At 42.6% G+C, this 26,790-nt stretch overlaps 1 protein-coding gene across 1 annotated transcript in view; it reads right to left on the bottom strand.

Moving 5' to 3' along the window:
- LOC109576755 (uncharacterized) overlaps positions 1–26,421 on the bottom strand; it is a 366,105-nt gene extending 339,684 nt beyond the window's left edge. Inside the window, exons 1-2 of the mRNA XM_070778427.1 lie at positions 26,041–26,421; positions 25,764–25,830 (exon numbers count right to left, since the gene is read on the bottom strand). The gene's annotated coding sequence lies outside the window, so the exon portion shown is untranslated. The remainder of the gene's footprint in view (positions 1–25,763; positions 25,831–26,040) is intronic.
- Positions 26,422–26,790: the final 369 nt, after the last annotated feature.

Raw genomic sequence — 26,790 nt, 5'->3', positions numbered from 1 at the left:
CATGATAAAAACTCAACATTTTTGAAATTTCTGTGATTTTATTTATTTTTAAAAGCTAAATTGATTTCTTCTTTTCAAAAAAAAAAAAAAAAATGGTAGGGGGGGGAAATTCTCCCAGGCTAAGACCTGATGAGCTGAGTTTTAGCCTAGAGCAAATTTTTACAGCTCAGTTATAAACCCCTGAAATAGGAGTTCATAATGGAAACAGCTGCTCAACCTTAACTATTGCGGGTGCCACTATAATAAAAACGGCAGGAGTTCACATTAACATTGGCTTCCCCTTACACTCTTTCCTGTTACCCATCCATTAACCAAACTCCACTACCTAATGGAGGTAAAGGCTACAGCTTTACTCCCAACAAAAATAACAAGATAGGCAACTTACAGGTGGTAAATAACATATTCCCCCAAACATCAGAGTGTACAATAACCCCTGGAGGCTGCTCTCTAATCTAGAGAATAACATCCCAGTCCAGTGATTTCGAATTAGGAATAACATCCCAGCCCAGAAAACACTAAGCAATGACACCTATTTCCTGTTTATTTTTTGAAATGTATTATTCTTGCAATACTCATAGAATATATTTTTTAAATCTCTCCTTTATGATAGAGCTATCTTTGTAACACATTCCTAGAATACCAACAAGTAGATGATTTCCTAAAATTGGAAACAATATTGAAATTGAAGTAACTGAATATGTCACTCACCAATATCATCACAGTGAGACCTAGACTAAAATACAAAGGAGTTTCATTTGAGTGCTGTCTTTGAAATTCCTAAGAATAAGCAAAGGACAGATATTTTTGAGTGTTGATGATATACCAGATGCTTTGCATCTTTTATTCAATTCTTAAAATCCTATTATAATCCCTCCCACTTACCTATGAGAAAATTGAGGCTCAGATTGGGTAAATAGGGTTTTCTTTTCATAAGAAACTGCAACTTTTAAAAGTTGTATTTATGTATTTATTCGTTTGGCTGAGCACAGGCTTTCTCTAGCTGTGACAAGAGGGGGCTACTCTCTAGCTGCGGTGTGCTGGCTTCTGGCTGACGTGGCTTCTTTTGTTGTGGAGCACGGGCTGTAGGGTGCGTGGGCTTAGCAGTTGTGGTGCATGGGCTTGGTTGCCCCATGGCACGTGGGGTCTTCCCAGACCAGGGATTGAACCCAGGTCTCCTGCACTGGTACGTGGATTCTTAACCACTGGACCAGCAGGGAAGTCTGAGCTGCAACTTTTGTCTGATGGTAAAGTAACTGTGCCATTCATTGCTAAGACAAAAAGGAAAAAGAAGGCACTGTACTCATCAATTTTTTTAATGTGAGGATAATTGCCTTGGAGAGGTTTAACATTTGAAGATATTATTCTGAGAATCTGTACGGTGCTTTCTTTATGATGATTTTATTATGGTTGAACAGAATCTGTGGCCAAGCTTCTTGTGCTGACTGAAAGAACTGACCCTTCCAAGATTTCTCATGGCTTTTAAAAGCCTGGCAAACTCCCCATCCACTAAATGCTTGCCTCCCTAGGTAAATTAGATGTTGTGACTTGCCTTATGGGCATCCTCCTTACAATAATATCCGTTTTGAATCTTTGAGAGGATAAGCAACCTCTCTCACCACTTGGCTTTGAGTTCCGTTCTGTGGGTGACAATGTGACAGCAGCAAGGTTCAGGCACACAATTCCCGGTCTGTCCCTGCATGAAGGTGAGCGTTGTTCTGACATCACTTCAAACCTATTCCCAACCTGCTTTTCATTTGAAACCCTTTAAATCAAAGGTGTCACTGAGCAAAATGGAAACATTTAAACATCTGTTTTTCTAACGTCACCATCCTCTGAACCATTTTCAAAAATAAACTGAGAACTTAAAAGGTAGAAAAAATGAAGAGTAAAATCCCACAGTCCCGGTGAAGACATCTTGACAAACTGGAAGTAGGGTGTTGATTTTTACTCAACACAACTCTGTCTGAGTAACACGCCTGCCTCTTCAATCATTACAAAAAATGCAGCGGGGGCCATTGTATTTTTATCAATGTAAATCTCTTATGTAAATGTGCTAGATGTTGACAAGGTTTCTCAACTGAGCCATTGTTTATATTGTCATCTGTATATCCTAGGATTTTTTTTCAAATTGATTTTTATATTTTTTAATATTTATTTATCTGGCTGTGCCGGGTCTTAGTTGGGGCCTGGAAACTCTGAGTCATGGCACTGGGATCCACTTCCCTGACCAGGGATCGAAACCAGGCCCCTTGCGTCAGGAGCGTGGAGTCGGCCAGTGGACCACCAAGGAAGCCCCTCAAACTGATTTTTAAGAGCAGGATAGCAACTACCATATTTTGGTTTATTTTGAGGGCACTGCCCAGAATCATATCCAGGTGGATATTTTAAGTCAATAGTTTTAATACTGTGGTGATCTTAAAAACAGTTGGTATTAGCATATAAAGATTTCTCTATATTATAGGTATAATTTCTAAAACTAAAAAATATTTATTATATGGCTATATGTGAGAAGTTCTTAGAAGTAAAAGACTGGAAAATGCATAACTCACACACATGCATATATATATGTATACACACACACATATACACGCATGTATGTGTATATATATATACAGTATTTCATATGATTTCAGGGATGTTAAAAGATCTTGTTGTCTACCTTTGGGCCTCCTAGACATACAAAAACACCATATAAGACCCTTGACTTTAGGGACTAAAGTAAATAAAACTATTTTTAAAGATTTAGATTCTGTTCTCAAAGCTCTTACTGCATGACTTTAAAAATAATCTTTGTAGACTTCTTGACTGTTTTCCACCAAAAACCATGGACCTGGGGGTGTTGGGGGCTCATCTCAGCACAGTTCTTTTTTTCCTTGGGGTATAATTGCTTTTATATTGAGTGAAAAGTTGGCTTAAAACTCAACATTAAAAAAACTAAGATCACGGCATCCAGTCCCATCACTTTATGCAAATAGATGGGGAAACAATGGCAACAGTGACAGATTTACTTTCTTGGGCTCCAAAATCACTGCAGATGGTGACTGCAGCCATGAAATTAAAAGATGTTTGCTCCTTGGAAGAAAAGCTATGACCAACCTAGACAACATATTAAAAAGCAGATACATTATTTTGCCAACAAAGGCCCATCTAGTCAAAGCTATGGTTTTTCCAGTAGTCCTGTATGGATGTGAGAGTTGGAATATAAAGAAAGCTGAGCGCCAAAGAATTGATGCTTTTGAACTGCAGTATTGGAGAAGACTCTTGAGAGTCCCTTGAGCTGCAAGGAGATCCATCCTAGTTCATCTGCATGGATCTGCAAGTTCATCCATCCAAGTTCATCCTAAAGGAAATCAGTCCTGAATACTCACTGGAAGGACTGATGTAGAAGCTGAAACTCCAATACTCTGGCCACCTGATGTGAAAAACTGACTCATTGGAAAAGACTGTGATGCTGGGAAAGACTGAAGGCAGGAGAAGGGGATGACAGAGGATGAAATGGTTGGATGGTATCACTGACTCGATGGACATGAGTTTGAGCGAGCTCTTGGAGTTGGTCATAGACAGGGAAGCCTGCTGCGCTGCAGTCCTTGGGGTCACAAAGAGTCAGACATGACTGAGCGGCTAAGCTGAGCTAGTAATTGCTTTTCAACGTTGTGTTGGTTTCTGCTGCATAATAATGTGTATATATATATATATATCCCCTTCCTCTTGAGTCTCCCACCCTCCACACCTCACCCCCATCCCACTCCTCTAGGTCATCACAGAGCACCGAGCTCCCAATGTTATACAGCAGCTTCTTACTAGCTATCTATTTTACACATGGTAGCATGTATATATATCAATCCCAATCTCCCAATTTATCCCAACCCCCTTTCCTCTCCTTGTGTGCACAAGTCCATTCTCTACATCTGCGTCTCTATTCCTTCCCTACTCTACATATAAGTTAAATAAGCAGGGTGATGACAGCCTTGACGTACTCCTTTTCCTATATGGAACCAGTCTGTTGTTCCATGTCCAGTTCTAAGTGTTGCTTCCTGACCTGCATACAGGTTTCTCAAGAGGCAAGTCAGGTGGTCTGGTATTCTGAGCTCTTTCAGAATTTTCCACAGTTTATTGTGATCCACACAGTCAAAGGCTTTGGCATAGTCAATAAAGCAGAAATAGATGTTTTTCTGGAACTCTCTTGCTTTTTCGATGATCCAGCAGATGGCAATTTGATCAAGCTGGAATCAAGATTGCCAGGAGAAAAATCAATAACCTCAGATATGCAGATGACACCACCCTTATGGCAGAAAGTGAAGAAGAACTAAAAAGCCTCTTGATGAAAGTGGAGAGTGAAAAAGTTGCCTTAAAGCTCAACATTCAGAAGACAAAGATCATGGCATCTGGTCCCATCACTTCATGGCAAAGAGATGGGGAAACAGTGGAAACAGTGTCAGACTTTATTTTTTGGGGCTCCAAAATCACTGCAGATGGTGATTGTAGCCATGAAATTAAAAGACACTTACTCCTTGGAAGGAAAGTTATGACCAACCTAGATAGCATATTCAAAAGCAGAGACATGACTTTGCCTACAAAGGTCCGTCTAGTCAAGGCTATGGTTTTTCCAGTGGTCATGTATGGATGTGAGAGTTTGACTGTGAAGAAAGCTGAGTGCAGAAGAATTGATGCTTTTGAACTGTGGTGTTGGAGAAGACTGTTGAGAGTCCCTTGGACTGCAAGGAGATCCAACCAGTCCATTCTGAAGGAGATCAGCCCTGGGATTTCTTTGGAAGGAATGATGCTAAAGCTGAAACTCCAGTACTTTGGCCACCTGATGCGAAGAGTTGACTCATTGGAAAAGACTCTGATGCTGGGAGGGATTAAGGGCAGGAGCAGGAGGGGACGACAGAGGATGAAATGGCTGGATGGCATCACTGACTCGATGGACGTGAGTCTGGGTGAACTCCGGGAGTTGGTGATGGACAGGGAGGCCTGGCGTGCTGCGATTCATGAGGTCACAAAGAGTCGGACACGACTGAGGGACTGAACTGAACTGAACTGAAAATAGATTCATCTGTGCCATTTTTCTAGATTCTACATATATGCATTAATACGCGATATTTGTTTACATCAGATCATTTATAGGAGGAGAAAATGATGAAAAGGCAACTGATTTACTAAATGCTCACACAGACACATATACACGCATATATATGCACACATACACATATACTGTATATATAGCTTTTTAAGGCAAATAGCTTTAAAATTTAAAGGTCTTATTCTAAGACCATATGAGCTGTATTTACATAGATTTCATATGATCTCTTTGAAGCTATTTTGGCAAGCAAGGCTCTTGAACTTAACAAAAGAACTGACTATATGGACGTTTTACTTGACCTCAGCAAATCCAGGGGACCCAGCACCACAGCTCATCAAAGCACATTGCGCAGCGCTGGAGTAGTGGTTCTCAAAGTTCAGCCACAGGCCAGCAGCCAGCAGCAGTGTGCAGGCACTTGTGAACCATGCCCACTCCGAGCCCAACCCAAGACCTGCAGAAACAACAGGGATGGGGCCCAGGAAGTGCCCCAGGGCATTCTGATTGAGAATTTTCTCACACTACAGCCATTTCCCTTCCACAGGAAACTGTATTCTAACAGTAACCTGAGTCCCCAGGCACACTTGAGCAACCCATCTCGTCTTCTCAACTCCCCAAGGCTGACAAACTTTTTCTTTTAACTAAACAACTCCCAGCCCCACAACCTTCTGCATTACAATATGCTCAGAACTCTCTGTTCACATCAAGGTACAAAAGACTACGTTTAAAGGCTCAAACAGACTAATATTGGGCATTAGAAGGAGATGTAGATTCACTGCAGGTCAAAACTCTTCTGCAACAGCATCTTTCTACTGCTTAGATGAGTAAAGACCATCCAGGTTAACTGAATAAGCAAATGTGCACATTGCTCTTTTAAAAAATAAACACATATTTGTTTGTTTAATTTTGGGTTTAGAAGCTTCAGTTTATAAAAGTCCAAATGAATTTTACTAGCAATTTCCCCTAGAGAATCACTGATGATAATTATCATTGAAGAAAAATCCCAACATTTTAAATTACAGTTACAAATCATATACATATACATATATATATATTTACTTTTAATTTTCACCATATTGTACAAATACATCTAATTATTCTCCATCTACATAGTATGCCATGAAGTGCCTTAGGGGACTGATTGGTTTATCAATTCAATTAGAAAGTTGGTTGTTTTGATTAACGTCAACTATTATCTATTATCATAATGAGTTTCATAATGCCATCTAATTAAGACAAAGAAAGTGCTTTAAAATTTCCAAACCTATTGCCGGTACGGGTAAAAATAAAAACAACAGCAAAAAACTGTCTGGTTCCATTCAGTATAGAAACGATCCCTCACACCTCTTTCTCTAGAATCACTGAATTCTGTAAAAACTGAATGCTACTTACTATGTAGTAAATAGATAACACTACTGTATTAAAATCCCTGGTATTGCACAGGGATCTCTACTCAACATTCTATAATAACCTACATGAGTAAAGAATGTGGAAAAAAAAAGTTATATATATAGATGCATATATATGCATATGTATGACTGAATAACTTGGCCGTATACCTGAAACTAACACAACATTGTAAATAACTATACGCCAATAAATGTGTTTAAAAAAAATTGATGTACATGATGACAACCCTGAGGCATCAAGAAAGAAGATGGAGAAACGGAGTTGGTGAGAGAACATGACGACACTGAGTATATATTATTGAATTCAAGCTGTAAGAAAACGAGACGCACCCTTCCTTTTCCAAGACACCTGCCCTAGTGCTAACACTTCCAAGGATACCTCAGCACTTCTTACAGATCTTTCCAGCCCTAGAGTCCCAGGAGATCTGGGAGGCACCTCCTAGCAGGCGCGAGTGACTCGACAGTAAAGCTGTAGGACGGGGCAGAAAGGCCACACTATCTGCTCGGTGAGTGAGTGATGGAGCGAAAGTGTCAGTCGCTCAGTGGTCTGACTCTTTGCATGGACTGTAGCCCGCCAGGCTCCTCTGTCCGTGGGATTTCCCAGGTAAGGATACCACCCAGCACCAGGCTCTTCCACCAGAATCTCAGAATCCTGGGTACTTGAAAGGAGAGCTTCAGACGCCTGGGCTGTACCCCCTGGGCAATCACTTAATAGTTAAATGGCCTCCATTGTCCTTTCACTCCGCAATTGTCTCAGCTTTCTCCTAAGAGGAAATCGATCAATTCGGAGGCCTCGTTGAAGAGTCAAGAGAACCTTCCTAGCCTACTCGGGTTGTCATAACAAAATACTACAGATGTGGCAGCTTAAACAATAGAAATGTATTTCTCACAGATTACACTCGTGGCTGATTCAGTTCCTGGTAAGGGTTCTTTCTTCCTGGTGGCTCAGTCAGTAAAGAATCCACCTGCAATGCAGGAGACCACTTGCAAGAAGGAAATGGCAACCCCATTCCAGTATTTTTGCCTGGGAAATCCCAGGGACAGAGGAGCCTGGCAGGCTAAGTGCATGGGATCACAAAGAGTTAGACAGGCCTTGGCGATTAAACCACCACCACCAAGAATTCTCTGCCTGGCTTGCAGTCAGCAGCCTTCTCTTTGTGCCTTCCATGGCAGAGGAGAAGTCTTATGTGTCTTCCTTTTCTTAAAAGGACAACATGGGCTTCCTAGGTAGTGCTAGGGATAAGGAACCCACCTACCAATGCAGGACACGCAAGAGATGTAGATTTGATCCCTGGGTCGGGAAGATCCCCTAGAGAAGGGAATGGCACCTCACTCCAGTATTCTTACCTGGAAAATCCCATGGGCAGAGGAGCCTGGACAGCTACAGTCCATGGGGCCTCAAAGACAACAGCTCTCTCTCTCTCGGATCAAGGCCCCATCCATACAACCTTGTTTAACCTTACTTATGGCCACCTCATGCAAAGAGTTGACTCATTGGAAAAGACTCTGATGCTGGGAGGGATTGAGGGCAGGAGGAGAAGGGGACGGCAGAGGATGAGATGGCTGGATGGCATCACTGACTCCATGGACGTGAGTCTAAGTGAACTCCAGGAGTTTGTGATGGACAGGGAGGCCTGGCGTGCTGCGATTCATGGGGTCGTGAGGACTCGGACACGACTGAGCGACTGATCTGATCTGATTCTAAATACAGTCAGATCAGAGGTTAGAGCTTCAACTTATGCATTTGGGAGAGACACAATTCAGTCCACAGCAAGAGCTATACAAATGTAGATTTTCTTTTAACCCCACAGGGCCAATTCAGAAATAGTACACAGTTCACACAGCATTCTAATTGTTGGCTATGGCAAAATCATATTCTTTCAAGTTTCCTACCTGAGGAAAAAGAAACTTAAAAATGGTTAGTTAAGGTTGATGAGAATCACGATTTATAGAGGGCAAACTGTTCTGAGTTTGGACAGACAGATTTAAATGGGGAATGTTACCAAACAGTTATATAACTGAGACATTTCTTTGGGTTGTGCCTGAATGTCCTGAATTGTCCCTGCAATTCTCAGTGTGTTTATGCTTCACTAACTTCCCTCTTTGCCTGTGGATGTTATCATTTTATGATGTGTCCAAGCAAAGGAAGATATTTGGGTCAACAATATTAGATTCTTCAGATTCTCTTAATCTATTTGCAAAGAAATTTTAATCTATGAACCGGGAGTCTTTGGAACCTTGGCTCCTGAGTCCGGCGGACCTTCTACGTTTTGATGAGTTTGTTTTTGTGGAGAATGCTGACTTCATACACAAACTCGCTTGCACCAAGGCCTGTGGCAATGGCACTGGATTTGAGCAGAAATGAGGTTTAAAATAAGCTTTTAAAGTTTGGGTGTTTTGAGAAAACAAATACCATATAACAATTCATATATATGGAATCTAGAAAAATGACGCTGATAAACCTATTTGCAGGGCAAGAATAGAGACACAGGCATAGACACAGCAGTCCACAGACGTGTGGACACAGCAGGGGCTAAGGGTGGGATGACCCGAAAGAGTAGCACTGAAGCATACACATTACCATATGTAAACTAGACAGCTAGTGGGAAATTGCCGTAAAACACAAGGAGCTCAATGCGGTACTCTGTGACAATCTAGATGGCAGAGAGAGGATGGGGGTGGGTGCGAGGGAGGTTCAAGAGGGAGGGGACCAATGTATACTTATGACTGATTGATGTTGCTATATAACGGAAACCGACACAGCATTGTAAACCAATTATCTTCCTATTAATTTTTTAAGTTTGGATATTACAAACTTAATACCTTAAAACCTCAATGGGAAGTGGTTTTGATGATAAAACTTATGTTGAATGAACAGGTCTTTCAGCCAAGTTCCTACAATGAAATCATATTTTTTGGTTTGTGGTCTAGATCAGTCCTGAAACCAGAGTCATCAGTATATAACAACTGCGTATGGATATGGATATGTGTGTGTGTATATATATATATATATATATACTGGTGTGTATGTGCTCTTTGCACATATTTGGATGCACATATATATATATATATATATATATATATATATATGCATGTATGGGGCTTCTCTGGTGGCTCATAGGGTAAAGAATCCGTCTGCCAATGCAGGAGATGTGGGTTCGATCCCTGGGTCAGGAAGATCCCCTGGAGAAGGAAATGACTACCCCCTCCACTATTCTTGCTTGGAAAATTCCATGGACAGAGGAGCCTGGCGGGCTACAGTCCATGGGGTCTCAAAGAATCAAACAGGACTGTACGACTGAGCACGCATGCAAGTATATATTTACACATACGCGTATGAGTGTTTATTTTTCCACTGGTAGTGTAATCTAATGTCTCCAATTCCCATGACCTATTGAAAATGACAGTTGGCTTTTGTCCCATGAAGGAACGAATTGGTTCCTCCAGGTGCAAACACCAGCTTCTTAATGTCAAACCCTGAGTGCTCCAGCAACCTGATTCAGCAAAATGAAGTCTCTGAATTGGTCTGTCACAGTGAGAGGAGGTTACAAACCAGAACAGCTTGCTGGCGTATAATAAAGATGGAAAGTGGCCTTTGAGAGCATGGCTCTTCATCCTCTTTGATCATATCTTCATCACCTTTGATCATATTTCCTCTTGTGACTGACAGGTGTCAGCTGTCAGGCAGCCAAATTTATCTGAAAAATGTGGCTGAGCGTTTTTTAGAAGAAGCGTTTTTAAGAAGCTGAATTCAAGTCTGTGGCTCAATATGTTTTAGACAGTTTTTTCTCTTGTTTTTGCTGCCCCCTTCTCACAAAGGTGCAAGGAAGGCTCCCAAACATTCCCCGCCCACATTCCTGCTACCTCCCAGGCAAAATAAATATTACACATCTTCTCATTTCATACTGGTGCATGTCCGTGAACTGCTTAACCAGAGCTTTGATTCCAGTCTACGCTTTTCTGTGTTCCTTCGAGTTGAATCATTCCTGGGTTAACAAACTGTAATGATTTAGAGACATTTAGAACAAGGACTTCATTTGCCTCATGTAAATACTTTGCTGTTTTTTGGCGCTAAATTGTGTCTGACTCTTTGCCACCCCATGGACTGCAGCATACCACGCTCCTCTGTCCTCCATTATCTCCCAGAGTTTGCTCAAATTCCATCCAGTCAGTGATGCTATCTAAACATCTTATCCTCTGCCACCCCCTTCTGCTTTTGCCTTCAATCTTTCCCAGCATCAGGGTCTTTTCCGAGGAGTCAGCTCTTCACATCAAGTGGCCAAAGTACTGCAGCTTCAACTTCAGCATCAGTTCTTCCAATGAATATTCAGGGTTGATTTCCTTTAGGGCTGACTGGTTTCATCTCCAAGTATCAATTCTTCGGTGTTCAGCCTTCTTTACAGTCCACAGCTATAACTCTCACAGCCAGATGTGACTACTGGAAAAAACATAGCTTTGACCATATAAATACTACATGATCAAAAAAAGTGTGTGCGTGTGTGTGTGTGTGTGTGTGTAAGATTATTAAGGAAATATGAGAAGTTTGATCTACATGAGCAAGGCAGCACTTTTTCATGATGCCTTGATGTTTTCTTCTTATTTTAAAATGTGCTGTATAAGGCAGAGAACTGTTTAAATTCATATTCCATGAAATCTGTGAGCTTAGCTACTGCTTCTTCTTTAATGTAATGTCTTTAGGACATGAACCCATTATGATAATGATCTGATTGGTAAAGAGAGTTCATTAGATAGCTTTCTCCAAAGACAGAGCTGCCAGAGAGGCATAGCGATTAGAGGTAGAAAGGCTTTTTTTAAGAAAAGCTTCCTGTTTTGCCATTTTATCCACAGTAAAAAAAATCTATTCTTCCATGCTCAATAAACTCCCAAGAGAGTTTTGAGTTCAGATAATAGATTTCTTTATATGCACAATATTTGCTGAAAACTTACCATGAACAGGTCTCCTAACTAAATTTTTGACGCATGCATATTGTTCCAATGAGTGACAATGTGCACGTACTCGGGGACAAAACACATCAGGTTTTTATTTTGGAAGGAAGCTCAGTGGTTCCTGCGTATTTACAAGAAAGTATATCTGATGTGTCTTTGGCTGGAATTCTTAGTAACATATTTAGGAAGCTAGAAGGTCTTTTTTTTTTTTCTATTCTGACACATGACTAATACTACGGTTGTGAAAATAAAGCATAATAACCACGTAGTTACAGAAACCAAAGCAAAGCAACCAAGAAAGCTACTGCTGCTTTGGGGGAATTATCCTACCAGAACTGACAGAGGATTGAGTCAGCTTGGAATCCAGCTAAATCCCCTTGGTAAGAGATTCACCAGTGGCAAAGAGGGAGCCGCTGCTGCGGATCCATGAGCCAGGCTATCAGGGCAGCCACTCAGAGGAGGGGCAGACAGAAGCTTTAGACATTTAGGGAGCAAACAGAAGTCATGTTGTCACATTAGCGTTTGTGCAGCGCTCTGTAATTTGTAGCAGCAGGAACATCTTCCAGTGGAAAGCATGATACTGAGTACTTTAAAATATCAAGCACAGAAAAAAAATCGAGAGAGCACAATCAAGCTACTTGAATCATCTATTCTTACACACACTATAAAACCCACCAAGTTCATTTAATTATTATTCACTGTGTATGTACTCCTTTTCAGATTTAGGGCATATCTCTGAATATTTCCAGCTCCTCTTTGACCTCCTAAAGTGGAAATGCTCACTAAAAGGTAACAATCCTTCAACCGAATGTGATCAGTGTCAATTATGGTTGCCACACGTGAAGGTATTCTCTGTGCTTTTAAATTACGGCAAAGGATGCTGAAGGGGTCTTTTGCAAAAGATGTTTGAATGTGTGACCTAGAAAGCTTATGAAAAGGAAGGGATTGGAGGAATGCTTCAAACAGAAATGGTTGCTGGTGGGCAGGTAAAGAGTTCAGACTTTGTAACTAGAATTTGTAACAATAAATCTTCAGCAAATGGTAACAGAGGGTTCAGGTATAGCAAAGGGTTTCTATGAATCATTTGGTTAAACAAATATTTATTTAGTACTAACTATGGGCCAGGCAAGAATCTTTGCCATCACGAGGACTACATCCTTGTGGGATTTACATTCTAGCAAAATTTCTATCCTAGCAAATTTTGCATCACTCTAAAAGGTATGGAAGAATTGATGCTTTTGAACTGTGGTACTGGAGAAGTCCCTTGGACAGCAAGGAAATTAAACCAGTCAACACTAAAGGAAATCAACCTGAATATTCATTGGAAGGACTGAAGCTGAAGCTGAAGCTCCAATAATTTGGCCACCTGATGCAAAGAGCTGACTCATTGGAAAAGACTCCTGATGCTGGGAAAGATTGAAGGTGGGAGGAGAAGGGGACGACAGAGGATGAGATGGTTGGATGGCATCACCGACTCAATGCACAAGAACCTGCGCAAACTCCGGGAGATAGTGGAGGACAGAGGAGCCTGGCGTGCTGTAGTCCATGGGGTGGCAAAGAGTCAGACACAACTTAGTAACAGAACAACAGCAACAAAAAGGCATGGAGCCACTGGAGAAACTCATTCCCAGTGCTAATTTTTAAAGAGTTAAACAAATTGGGACCAAGTTCACAATAAATGAACATGTCAAGTGATATCAAAGAATAAATCCCAAGTTGGTGAGCATATTTTAGGAGAAATAAATCACAGTGACTTAGAAAGAGAGAGACAGTGTGCATGCGTGCTAATGACTTTAGTCGTGTCTGACTCTGTGATCCCGTGGACTGTAGCCCTCCAAGCTCCTCTGTCCATGGAATTTTTAAGGCAAGAATACTGGAATGGGTTGCCATGACCTCCTCCAGGGGATCTTCCCTACCCAGGGATTGAACCTATGTCTCTTATGTCTCCTGCATTGGCAGGTGAGTTCTTTACCACTAAGACCACCTGGGAAGCCCCAAGAAATAGAGAGAGGGAGAGAGAAAATAGAGTTGGAATATATATGTTTAATCAGTTTTCTTGATTTTTGTTGTGATAACTTTTGATCTACATGCCATCTCAGGGTTTCTTGCCTGTTCTATTTTCTTCTGCTGTGTAACAAATTAATATCATCAAAACAAGAAATGTGGTTTCATCAGGTGAAAATCGAATTGTTCACAGGGGCTAGATCTCATCTGAATTTCTCTCTTCTGGCATCCTCTTCCAAGCTCACTGCTGGTGGGCAGAATTTATCACCTGGAGGGTACAGGACTGAGGTCTCCAGTTCCTAGCTGACTGTTGGTTATCGGTTGCCTTCAGCTCCTAGGTGTCTCCTGCTTCCAGGCCCTTTTGTATCATGGCTGTTGATATCAGATAGCCCCGTTCTTAAGGGCTCAGCTGATGGGGTGAGGCTGACCCAGATGATGAACTCAAAAAAACAGATTTATAAAATATCTTCACTTTTGGCATATCATCCAGATACTGTAACCTAATCACAAGAGTGACAGCTCATCCTATTCACGAGGTCTCTGCCCACTCAGGGGAGGGGATCACACAAGGTGTATCCAGGTGGTGGTTATGAGGGGGCTCTTTACAAGCCTGACTACCATATGATTAGTCCAACGCCTGCCCTTCTGTGGTTACCTCTGGGGCATCCCACCTCCTCCCACACACCCAGCGGCAAGAGCCTACCCTACCTAGAGGAGTTGAAAGTGGTACCACTTAGTGCTTAAAGTGAGTGACTTTGGCATCAGTCAGACTTCATTCAGCTTGACTCCTAACACTGCCTCTTGGCCTCAGTGTCCTCCCTTATTGAGTGGGCAGACTGTCGTTATGAGGTTAAAAGGAGGATATCCCCAAAGCACTTAGCGCAGGGCCTGACACGCGGCTTCACGTGGGGGATCCGTGTCTTTTCACCTTCTCCCTTCAGTGTTCAGTGTGTCTGGCACATAGGTGGTCTTCGATAAATATTTGGTAAAAGACTAGGTAATTAACTCAATAATTAACATGAGATAATACTTAGGTTCTTAAGATGCTTTATAAACACTGAAACAGGACATAAAGAGTTTCATGTGTGTGTGTGTGTGTGCTTAATCACTAAGTCATATCCAACTCTTTGTAACCCCATGAACTGTAGCCCGCCAGGATCCTCTGTCCATGGGACTTTCCCAAGCAAGAATGTCAGAGCAGGTTGCCATTTCCTTCTCCAGGGGATCGTCCCAACCCAGGGATAGAACCCACGTCTCTTGTGTCTCCTGCATTAGTGGGGGCATTCTTGACCACTGTGCTACCTGGGAAGCCCAGAGTTTCATATAACTTACTAAATATCAATCATTAATTAATGAAGATAGCAATCCTTCTATATAAAGTTATAGCAAAAAGAAAAAATTTTTGGACTTCTTTTTATCTTCTTGGTTTTAGTATATGAAGCTGTGAAGCAATCCTGTTAGACCTGATTACTGAGAAACTGCAGAAGTCACAACAGGAAAGAAATGAAGAGGGCAGAGCAGGAGTACTGGATTTTGTAATGAAGTCTTAGGGAAGATCAAGAAGACGATGGAAAGACGTTGGTTATGGGCATCTCTCCTTAACTTCAGGGAAAGACAGCTGAGAAGTGTGCAGAGGGGTAAATGGCTCAAGTTTTGGTGTGAGATCTCCCAAGTTGGATATCCCCAAGAATTCAGTAGGACCCTCGAAGAGGCTCCAAGGCAAGATATCTAAAATCAGGAAGATGTTGAGTGTGTGAATGGAGGACCAGACAAAAGTTGTCTGACTTAAACAACGCTAAATGATTTGCTAAGCTGCAATTCATTAAAAATTCAGTGAAGAGAGTTGCTGAGAAGTTTCTAGGCGAGCAAAGGATGACAAATGAAATGACAAGAACTATGCACCCTATTATAAAGTATCATTGCTTTGGGATTTTTTTGGTGTTACTCAAGTTCCGGTAACCTCTTACAGTGGGGGGTGGGGGGTGGGGGGGTGGGCCGGGGGCGAGGAGATCCACACACTAGCAGGTGATACTCCAGGGCCTACTGAGTGAGTGGCCTACAATTCAGCTCACTTCTGACGCTGTGTTCTCAGAGGTAGCGTCAGATTTCACGTAGTAAGGCCTCAGTCCCACAAGGCTTCCCCCACTTTAGATTCTGGTTACAAGTTCAGGTTATTACCTATGCTTCTGACCCACTGGCTGTAAGTCAGAGGTTATCAAAACTGCCTTCTGGGGTTCAATTAATTTGCTAATGTAGCTCACAGAACTCAGAGAAACATTTTATTCACTAGATTGCCTGTTTATTATAACAGGATATAACTCAGGAACAGCCTGATTGAAAACTTAAATAGGGCAAGATATGGGGCAAAGTCAGGGCTTCCCAGGAGGCACTAGTGGTAAAGAACGCGCCTGCCAACGCAGGAGACATAAGAGACGTGTTCAGTCCCTGGGTCGGGGAGATCCCCTGGAGGAGGGCATGGCAACCCACTCCAATATTCTTGCGGGGAGAGCCCCATGGACAGATGAGCCTGGCGGGCTACAGCCCATGGGGTCCCAAAGACTCACACATGACTGAAGCGACTTAGCATGCATGCATGGGGCAAAGGCACAGAATGTCCATGCCTTCTCCAAGCCCACCAGTCTCCCCAAAACTCCATGTGCTCACCAACCTGGATACTCTCTGAACTCTCCCCTTTGGAAAGGTTTTTATAAAGGCTTTATTAAATAGGCATGACTGATTAAGTCATTGACCACTGGCTCTCAGTTCAATCTCCAGCCCCTCTCCCCTCCCAGGAGGTTGGGGAAGGGACTGAAGGTTAGCTTCTAATCACCTGGTTGGCTCCCCAGGCAACCAGCCCCTCCAGAGACTACCCAGGTGCTCTCCCCAAACCCACCCCTTTTTATTAACATAAAAAAGACACCTTTATCCTACCTCTCTCAAGGTTGAGGAAATTCCAAAAGTTTTAGGAGCTCTGTGCCAAAAACTAGGGCTTCCCTAGTGGCTCAGCTGGTAAAGAATCCGCCTGCAATGCAGGAGACCTGGCTTTAATGCTGGATTGGGAGGATCCTCTGGAAAAGGGAAAGGCTACCCACTCCCATTCTGAATTAGAGAATTCCATGGACTGTATAGTCCATGGGGTCACAAAGAGTTGGACACGACTGAGCGACTTTCACTCACTTGTGCCAAAAACAGGGACAAAGATCAAATGTTTATTGCTTGTTATAAATCACAGGGTCACGGTTGGTATTGTATTTATTGTTCCTATTAATGAAATTCATAGCATTTTAAAAGTCACTTTTGACTTCAGCTCCTCAGCCATACATTTTTCTGATGGTCTTCAGGACGTCAGAATTTGGAAGGACAACTGTGGACGTGTTTTCTGTGTACGCACATGTGCAGTTGGTTTAGAGCATACAGGTGTGTGTGTGTGTGTGTGTGTATACATTCATACATACACAAAGTGAAAATGTTAGTAACTCAGTCGTGTCTGACTCTGTGTGACCCCATGGACTGTAGCCCACCAGGCTCCTCTGTCCCTGGGATTCTCCAGGCAAAAATACTGGAATGGGCTGCCATTTCCTTCTCCAGCGGATCTTCCCGACCCAGGGATCAAACCCACGCCTCCTGCATTGGCAGGCAGAATCTTTACCACTGAGTTACCAGGGAAGGCTATATGATAGTGTATATACATGTATGAAAGTGAAGTGGCTCAGTCGTGTCTGACTCTTTGCGACCCCATGGACCTACCAGGCTCCTCTGTCCATGGGATTTTCCAGGCAATAATACTGGAGTGGGTTGCCATTTCCTTCTACAGAGGATCTTCCCGACCCAGGGATCGAACCCACGCCTCCTGCATTGGCAGGCAGATTCTTTACCACTGAATTACCAGGGAAGGCTATATGATATGGTATATACATGAATATGTACGCACAAGCTGAGTCTCTTGCTGTCCTCTAGAATGCCGAAACCTTCGACAGAGCGTCTGTATCATCTGGTTCTCATATACTGCAACATTTATAGCACTGGCTAAGTGCTGAGCACAACGTGAACACTTAACAGATACTAAAAATGTTTTTAAACTTTAAGAGAGAAGAAGTTTAAAAATCCAGTCCATGTTAAAGGGTTTAAAGTAGCATAAAAATTCAAAGGCATAGAGGTACCATTTGGTTCATTAGAGCATCTTCTAGCTGATGTGGCTGACTGAGCTTTAAGTGGCGACATGGCAGCTTTCGCAGGATAACTTTGAGTGCAAAAATTCCTGAGACAGAGGAAAATTCTTGGAAATATTTCTAACTTAATTCACAATTTTACAGTGTCTTCTAATTCTTATTCTTCTTTCTGAAGAATAGAAGGTAAGAAGAGTCATCGCCAGAATTTATCTGAACAACTGAGAAAATATTTCCTTAAACCATTTATAAGTGGAAAGAGATGCTTGGTATTGGAAGCACAGGAAGGAAAGAGGGAAGGAAGGAAGGAAAGAAAGATGGAAAAACAAAGAAACAGAAAGGCCAGGAAAGAAGCACTGTCGAATTAACCACAGCCCAGAGTGCCTGCTTTCTTCATCTTAGGAAGCCTTAACGCATTCATGAAACCTCCAGAGATGTTTCCACAGTTCAATGGGCCACAGAGTCAAAGACACGTCCACAATACCCATGTCCAAAGGTCAAAATCTTTTGGTGGTGGTGGTGGTGGTTTAGGCTCTATGCCATGTCGACTCCTGTGACCCCATGGACTGTAGCCCACCAGGCTCCTCTGTCCACAGGATTTCCCAGGCAAGAATACTGGAGTGGGCTGCCACTTCCTTCTCCAGGGGGTCTTCCCAACCCAGGGATCAAACCTGAGTCTCCTGAATTGCAGGCAGATTCTTTACCAACTGACACACCAGGGAAACCCCAAACAAATCCTTTAAGGAGATTTAAAGATATACCTTTAGGGTGGAATTCAGGGAGAAGGAAAGAGAAAGTTAGCTTATTTATACCTGCATCCCTAAGACTGTAAAACTCCCCTTCTTAAGAATATAATCTTTCAAGATGCAGGATGAAGAGGAAATAGAAGAAAGAAAAAATATTAATGTCTCAGCAGCTTGATTGTGCATCTGAGAAAGATTTGACAGGAGACTCAGTGCACCATGTCAATCCATCTCATTCTAAATTCTGATGTTGTGTGGAGATGACACGCTGAGTCACTGGGCTGAAGTGATTTCTCATCATGCTCGTTTGAACACTCTCCCTTTTTAAAGTCTTGATCTGTCTCCTGTTTGCTGAACCCTCAACAAGGAGACTCTAAGAAGAGCATATCGCTTGCAGAATTTACATAAAATGCTACACAGGTACAGAAGGAGGCCTTGAGTCTTTCAGCAGCGTGAGCAAAAATTCTAAGCGGCTCTAGTGGTCCTGGGGTATTCCCTGGTGGCTTGGTGGTAAAGAACCTGCTTGCCAATGCAGGAGCTACGGGAAACGCGAGTTCAATCCCTGGGTCGGGAAGATCACCTGGAGGAAGAAATAACAACCCACCCCAGTATTCTTGCCTGGAAAAATCCCATGGACAGAGGAGCCTGGCAGGCTACAGTCCATGGGGTCGCAAAGAGTCGGACACAACTTAGCAACTGAGCATGCATGCACACTAGTGGGCTTGAGACCCTGCAGCAAGGACCTTGGGCCCAAAGCGACTCACAGGGAGAAGGTGTGAAGAGAAAGGAGTTGGTCTCAACCCTACCAGAAGGTGAGCCAGCCCAGAGGTGATGGAAGGAAAGAAAGGGGGCAGTATTTAACCACCTCGGTTCTAGAAAACTCGAGGCTTCTCTCCCCCACCGCACCACCATCACCACCTCTTGCTCAACATGGCATGTCAAAGGAGATAGGTAAAGGGCGGGTCGCAGGCGGTGGGGCTGAACACAAGCTGCCCTTCTCCAGGGCGCCCGGATTGCCAAAGAGCTGTCAACTCATCCACTCCGCCTTGAGGCTCCGAGTCGCCCAAAACAAAGTCAGCCGCGGATGAACCAGGGCCTTTGATCCACTATCAGCACCTTTGCCCACCACCCTCACCCCCTCCTTTTTCTGTCTTTCTCCAAACTTTGAAGATAATGAGTCTTAAATATTTGCAAGTAATTAGAAGGTGTGGCTGCCAAGGAAAAGTGAGTCGTTTTCTTTCAAATGGGAAGAGTGGGTGCTCGGCTCTTCGCACACATCTCTAATTATTTCTCCTGCATTTATTTGGTCCCTGATAAACTGATCTGGCCCGGGAAGGAAGACCACACCTAGGAACTAATGAGCCCCTCCTGCAACAATAATAACCATTATGAACCGAGAAGCCCAGTGTCATCATGAGTCAATTATTTATCATTTACTGACAACTTCATCCTTCAACTTGCTTTTCAGCTTTAATTCATTAGCAACGGAGGGGAGGTGACTGTGTGTATTCTCCCCTACAGGGTGGGGGGGTGGGGGGAAAGATGATTTAAGAAAATACTATCCATATATGCAGTTCCCTTCTGTTATTATACGTATAAACAACTCAGAAAGCATCATCTGTCTCGACATTCATTTTCACTACTTATAGTATATGTGCTTGTTGTATAATAAAAAGACACATGAGATTCGTGTGTCTCATGAGCGAGTCTTCATTCTCTGCTGCTAAGGGGAAAGGGATCAGAGAGGCTAAAAGAAGGAAATACACAAACAGTTCAGTTCAAATCAGTCGCTCAGTCGTGTATGACTCTTTGCAACCCCATGGGCTGCAGCACGCCAGGCCTCCCTGTCCATCACCAACTCCCAGAGCTTGCTCAAACTCATGTCCATCGGGCCAGTGATACCATCCAACCATCTCATCCTCTGTTGTCCCCTTCTCCTCCTGCCTTCAATCTTCCCCAGCTTCAGGTTCAGGGTCTTTTCCAAAGAGTCAGTTCTTCACATCAGGTGGCCAAAGTATTGGAGTTTCAGCTTCAGTATCAGTCTTACCAGTGAACACCCAGGACTGATCTCATTTAGGATTAACTGGTTTGATCTCCTTGCAGTCCAAGGGACCCTCAGGAGTGTTCTCCAATACCACAGTTCAAAAGCATCAATTCTTCAGCTCTCAGCTTTCTTTTTGGTCCAACTCTCACATCCATACATGACTACTGGGAAAATCATCACTCGGATAAACCCCCTCACACATAAGAGCTATCCAACAGCTACCCTCAAGGAAAAGTACACAAATGATGGCTTGGTTTATTCAATCATTCTCCCACTTGACTGATCCATCTCATAGGATAAGGAATAACATGATGAGATGATGATGAAAAACAAGCAAAAGAAAAAGTTGGGGCAGAGGCACAAAAGCATCTTACCCTGTGGGATTTGCCAAAGGTCTTTGAAGTAAACTCACCTCCCTTATTTCTGTCTCAGATGCAGAAGGACATTTAAGGTTGCTTAGCCCAATGTCTTCGTCTGTAAGGCACAGAGGGAGGTAGTTTGCATGGCCCCAGATCACACCATCAGCTGAGGACAGACTCAGTGTCTCTTCTGGCCCCATGTCATTGTCCCAAAGATAATGTTCTTTTCCTTCTACAGATGAAGCTCATGAAGTCCAGAGCTTTGGCAGGAAGGCCCAGCCTGCTGAGAGTGCTCAAAGAGCACGATCCAGGAAACTGGGTTGTTACATAAAGTTGCTTGGAGTCTTTCACAGTGATTCTCCTTCTGATTTTGTAAAAGAAAAGTATACATTTGGAGATAAATCATCCAGGTGTGTGCTAAGTCACTCAGTTGTGTCCGATTCTTTGTGACCCCATGGACTGTAGCCCACCAGGCTCCTCTGTCCATGGGATTCTCCAGGTAAGAATACTGGTGTGGGTTGCCATTTCCTCTTCCAGGGAATCTTCCCCACCCAAGAATCAAACCCATGTCTCTTGTGTCTCCTGCATCTCCTGCACTGATTGGGAGGCAGAGTCTTTACCACTGAGTCGCCTGGGAAACAATTCCTCCAAGTGGCTGAGTGGACTTCTTCCTTTCCAATGTGTGACCATCTGGTGACTCACTTATCCTTGGAAATTTTTTCTTCTGTCTTTTAAATGTCTCACTATTGTCTTTACCATTTCTAAGTGTGTGTGTGTGCACACCTACACAGGTATGTACATGCATAAATTTTTTTTTCCCTATTTAAACTCTCCAATTCAGGTGGACATGTGAAAAGACAAATAACACGTCTCAGTTGTTTGTTTTTTTTTTACATTATCCAGCTCTGTAAAAGGGGCTTTCCTTAATAAGCTGCTGCTATAACTTCTCAATTTTTCCCCTGAATGCAGTTTCCAAAGACACAATAAGGCCACATAATAATTTTGAGAAGAGAGTCCGTTTTAGCTTTTTTTTTAGAAATTCAAAGTAGACAGGGAAAGAACCAAGGTGTTCTTAGGTCATCAAAAACGGAGGCACCCACACACACTATTGTGAAGGGACTATATTGTTTGGTTTCTTCATTTCCACTCCGTGACTTGTTAGTATCTTTTTGCCTTAGAAACAAGGGAGCAAGAGGCATTTGAGCATTTGATCAACCTCTTAGAATTGAAGGAAAAGTCAAAAAAACTTTGAAAGCAAATAAGCCCTAGGAGTCATACACGCAATTAGATTAAAATCACATGCTTCTTTGATGTCAGTCACTGTTTTAAACTTTTGATGTGTATTAACTCATTTGATCCTCATGACAACCTTACCAGACGGACGCTCATGTTCAATTGCTCAGTCGTGTCAGACTCTTTGAGACCCCCATGGACTGTAGCCTGCCAGGCTCCTCTGTCCATGGAATTTTCCAGGCAAGAATACTGGAGCAGGTTGCCATTTCCTTCTCCAGGAGATCTTCCCAACCCGGGCATCAAACCTGAGACTCCTGCATTGGCAGGCAGGTTGTTTACCACTGTGCCACCTACGAAGCCCACACCAGACGCATACTATTATTATGTTCACATGTCAGATAAGGAAACTGAGGCACTGAGAAGTTAGACCACAAGGTTACACAACTGGTCGGCACGAGACCTGGCATTTGAGCCTGCCCCTCACCCCATTCTTCACTGGCTCCTTGTTCCAAGGCTGGCTTGGCTCAAGACTCCAGGAAACATCAAAGTTGACATCCTAAAAATAGAAAGTTTCCGAAAGCCTCAGGGGCCTCTTCTTTTGAACTCTCTTCCCTACTCACACCCTGATCTAAATTAGGTTTGAGAAATCCACGTAAGGTCAGGATGCCTACAGGGGTAGATTTCTTGCAGGAAGAAATCTAGGCGAAAAGGGCTATGGCTATGGCTGATCCTGAAACCAGCGTGTTCTGAACTAGAGCAGAAATTTTTCTTCCAGGGAGGTTGGTTCTCTCACTCTCGGCTCCCAAGCCCATTGGCCCAAGAATTCCCTCATCTGTTTTGAGGATGCGATGAGTTTTCATCAACTTTCAGGGAGTGACTCTGGACAAGGAAGGCCGTTGATCCAGAGACAGATCCAGCCAGGACTAATGACTTCAGTTCAACTCAACACAACCCTGCCAGGTGAAGGAATAGACGCATAAATAACTCAGAACGAGACAGGCCACAGTGAGAAATGTGGTAATCAAGCTGCAAGGTTGATTTCCTCACGAGGAAACCAGGGCCCCTCCTGCCGTCTCACCCACTCCACTCCTGGTTCCACAGAACGGAGGCGTTTCACTCGGGCACACAATGGAGTTAGGTAATGTCAGACAGGAAGAGAGGCTCCTAATAAGGAGAGGTCTGATGGAGTGAGCCAACAATGTACTTTCTTGGGTGGGGAGGAGATGAAACATGCAAGAGTGAAAATACTCAGTTCATCAGAAGGGAGTGTGTGTATTTCAAGCTCTTTCTGCTTCTAGGTAGTCTTAATTTAAAAATATGGGTTACACAACATGAGAAATTAACTATACTTCAATTTTTTTAATGCATAAAATTCTTTTTAAATAAATGAATTTTTTTAAAAAGAAAAAGCAAACTGAAAAATGGGTTAGAATGCCACATACACCTGTTTTGAAGCTTCCCAATTTATTTTTCAAAGTTTATCAAGTCCTATGCCAGTCTCTGTCTTTGTTAATTTAGGAAAGGAATATACTCACCAAACTAATAGGATGAAAATAAGAGAGAGAGAGCAAATGTCCTTTTTTTCAAATGTATCTTTTAAGGGATAGTTAGATTAGAAAGAATTTCCTTATTAACGTATTTGAAGCACTTTAATAAATACACTCATAAAAAACAGAGCTACTGCAAAATACAAATTAACCAGCATAATAATATACCTTTGTATCTCTTGAAGAATTGATGGATTTTTAAGATTTTCAAAAAGAAACCACAATTCAAACTTTAAAACTTGAAGAGCTTAAAGTCTCTCCTTATTTCCAGCCTCTAAACATGGAATTCATGGATTAGATGTCACATCTAGAGTTGAATGCAGATAAAAAACAGTAGGTTGAATTTGTACATACATATTTAAATATTTCATTTGATTTCATTTGATGAACTATTTTAGCTTTTATTCCATACCTGTGGATTCTGACGTTTTCTGTGATCTATATCTAAGAATGCAGTGGGTATGCTGCAGTAATTTTCAGAAGATTTTTTAGCCCTTATGTAACACTTGTTTCCATTTGATTCTGACAGCACCAGGAGGCATTTTCCAGCTTGACTCTGAGAGAGTTTGTTCAATCTGATAAGGAGGATCTTATCTTTTTTTCTGCCTTTTTCTCAACTAAAGATCTTTGGCCTACCAGAAAGAAACTGAATTGAAAAATGCAAATTTTTGCGCCCAGCTCAATGAAGCTGGGATGAATTGATATTCATATTTGGTTACAAGTGATGTATAATTTAGGCCATTAAGGCAATGAACACTTTATTGCATCAAAAAAAATGAATTAACCCTTAATAAAATTCTGCCTTAAATTAACATACATATATGTGTGTATATGTTGCATACATGTAAATATAAATCTGATACTGCTAAGTCACATCAGTCGTGTCTGACTCTGTGCGACCCCATAGACGGCAGCCCACCAGGCTCCCCTGTCCCTGGGATTCTCCAGGTAAGAACACTGGAGTGGGTTGCCATTTCCTTCTCCAATGCATGAAAGTGAAAAGTGAAAGTGAAGTCACTCAGTCATGTCCGACCCTTAGCGACCCCATGGACTGCAGCCTACCAGGCTCCTCTGTCCATGGGACTTTCCAGGCAAGAGTACTGGAGTGGGGTGCCATTGCCTTCTCTGATAAATCTGATAGACATAAGTAAAATATTCTGTTAACTTTGTTGTTGTTGTTGTTCGGTCACTTAGTCGTGTCTGGCTCTGCCACCCCAGGGACTGCAGCACGCCAGCCTTCCCTATCCTTCACTGTCTCCTGGAATATGTTCAAACTCACGTCCATTGAGTCAATGATGCTATCTAACCAGCTCATTCTCTGCCACCCCCTTCTCCTCTCGCCCTCAATCTTTCCCAGCATCAGGGTCTTTTCCAATGAGTCCACTCTTTGAGGTACACATAAATAATAGATATCCATTTTTCAAATAAATGTTTCTCTTTTCCACCACACCAACAGAGCGGTCCTGTATTTATCTATAGCAGCCCCATCCGAGAAGCAGTGTTAAAATGGAAGTCGGCAAGCAACCCCTGTGTCCAGTCTGGGCTCTCATCCCTAAGTCCTCCTGTTGGAGTTAAGATGTTCATGGGGACTTCACCCTCGGTCCAGTAGGGACTTTGCCTTCCAGTGCAGGGGGTGCGAGGTTCAATCCCTAGTTGGGGAGCTAACATTCCACAGGCTTCCAAATCGAAAAACCAGAACATAAACAGCAGAAGCAATATTGCAGCAAATTCAATAAAAACTTTAAAAATGGTCCACATCACACACACACACACACAATCTGAAAAAGAAAAAAAAGATGCTCACTGACTTGGAGACAAGAGAATAGAGACAGTTACTAAAAACTGGATCAACAATTCCTTCAGCATGGAAAAGTATAAGTTGACTTTGTGTCCGATCATATATGGATAGGAAGGTAGGAAGAGAAAGAGCTTTGCCAGTAGGAAATAGTATAAATAGTTCCCTGTATTCGGACTTTTTATCTGCTTGTTGTCACAGAAATAATAATTATTTACTGTGAGAGCTCTATTCCTATAAGATGAGTTAACGGTGATTAAACCCATTATCACCTACTTTCAGAAAGGTCAAAATAGAGAATAGCAACCTTTAAGGCTCCTTCCAGTTTTACCCCCTTAGTTACTGAGTTCATAAAGAGTAACCACTGCTCCACTGGTGAGCATTACAGCCCCCTCTATAAAAAAAGTTCTATGTTTCCCTTCAAATCAATACATACCTGAATAAGAGAAACTACTGCATTGCAAGAGGTGCTTCCCAGGTCGTGCAGTTGGTAACGAATCTACCTGTCAAAGCAGGAGACAGTAGAGAGGTTCGATCCCTGGGTCGGCAAGACCCCCTGGAGTAGGAAATAGCAACCCACTCCAGGATTCTTGCTTGGAAAATTTCACAGACCGAGGAGCCCGGCGGGCTCCAGTCCCTGGAGTCACAAAGAATCGGACACGGCTGAGCACGCACACACCGCATTGGAAGAGCTGCAAATGTTCAGTACTAACCAGAAGTGCCGTTGGACTGTGTCATGCCAAGGTGTTTGTCCTGAAGTCAGACACATGGGCACTTTCTGGTAACGGGTGTCCTCAGGCTAACTCCTGGAACCCCATATTTTCTACTTCTCAGCGTCACAGCATTTCTGTTTGAAGTTCATAAAACGGCCTTCAGGTTCTCAACAAAATCCCAAATTCCTTTTACTAGACTTTTCTACCCTTGAACACTGTATTTTATTGAAAAGAAGCCCAGGAAATGAATCTGTAACCCAGCTCCCTTGTACCAGTCAGAACTCATGTCGCTTCTACAGTCTTCCTGGCAGCATACGTCCTCTCTGTGTGCTTTACTCCCCTGGCAGAACTGTTAAGAGACTTGTTTGAAGGACAAAGTTCTGCCACTCACTCCATCTAATCCTGCCAGAGGGTGGGAAGAGAGCCTAGAATGTTGTGCATTATACAACACGGCTCAGACCACTTTCCATCAACACTTTGTATGTTCGTTCCTCTCGTCAAGGTCTAAAAGCAACTATTCTCCAAAATCAGTTTCAAAACCCTATAATTTTAAAAGTTGAAAGTTGCTGTTTCTAGCATGTTTTTATGTCTAGAGCATAAAACCTACCATTTAAAACTGAAGATACATACTCTCCTCATGAGTTATTTATCATTCTCAAAAGTTCTAGCTTGCTTACTATTCAGCCACAGTGTTGATATTCATAGGTAACAGAAAAAAGACTGCAAAAGAGAAGAAATTCTGGAAAATTG

This window comes from Bos indicus, chromosome 23, assembly GCF_029378745.1.
Source record: "Bos indicus isolate NIAB-ARS_2022 breed Sahiwal x Tharparkar chromosome 23, NIAB-ARS_B.indTharparkar_mat_pri_1.0, whole genome shotgun sequence".
Taxonomy (NCBI): domain Eukaryota; kingdom Metazoa; phylum Chordata; class Mammalia; order Artiodactyla; family Bovidae; genus Bos; species Bos indicus.
Note: the sequence above shows the minus strand (reverse complement) of the source record. Positions and strands in the feature narration are given on the sequence as shown.